Below are 882 nucleotides of genomic sequence, written 5' to 3'. Positions count from 1 at the left end.
AGTGAGTAAGCACAAGCCCGCCTTTGTCAGTGCCTATGCTTAAACTGCCCCCTGGCTGAACACTCTTCTCTTTGGCTTCCTGGGTTCCGCCCCTGAGGTGTTGGAGTTTTCTGTAAATTCTAGAGATAAGTCCCTTGTCAGATATGTCATTGCCAAATACTTTTTCCCAATCTGTAGGTTCTCTTTTCTCTTTTGACTCTTTTGGAAAATTCTTTGGAAGCACACAAAAAAATTAATTTTTAGAAGGTCCCATTCATGTAGTTTATCTTCTGCTGTTTGTGCATTTTGGGTTATGCTTGATAGTCTATTTATATTAGGGTCCCTAAATTTGCCCCTAGTTTTTCCTTGAGGAACTTTATAGTTTAGGTTTCACATTTAAGACTCTGATCCATCTGGAGTCAGTTTGTGTGTATGTTGTGTGGTACAGATCTTGTTTCATTTTTCTGCAAATGGATATCCAGTTTTGCCACCACCATTTATTAAACAAATATTCTCTTCCCCATTTAATGGATTTTGGCCCTTTGCCAAAGATCAGCTGACTGTAAGTAAATGGATCTATTCCAGGTTCTCAATTCTATTCCATTGGTCTATGTGTCTGTCATTGTACCAATACCAGGCAATTTTGATTGCTGTGGCTGTATTACAGGTTTTGAGATCTGGTAGTGTGAGACCTCCTAGTTTGTTCTTCTTCTTCAATAGTGCTTTGCTTATGCGAGGTCTCTTCCCTTTCCATATGAAGTTAGTGATATTTTATTCCATATCTTTAAAAAATGTTAATGGGATCTGAATTGGGATTGCATTGAATGTATAGATTGCTTTGGGTAGAATTGATATTTTCACAATGTTCAATCTTCCTATCCATGAGCATGGTATTTTCTTCCA

The sequence above is a fragment of the Orycteropus afer genome, unplaced genomic scaffold, assembly GCF_000298275.1.
Source record: "Orycteropus afer afer isolate SDZICR_OR568_19922 unplaced genomic scaffold, OryAfe1.0 scaffold00105, whole genome shotgun sequence".
NCBI lineage: Eukaryota > Metazoa > Chordata > Mammalia > Tubulidentata > Orycteropodidae > Orycteropus > Orycteropus afer.
The sequence above is the reverse complement of the archived record's forward strand: the minus strand, read 5'-3'. Positions refer to the sequence as shown.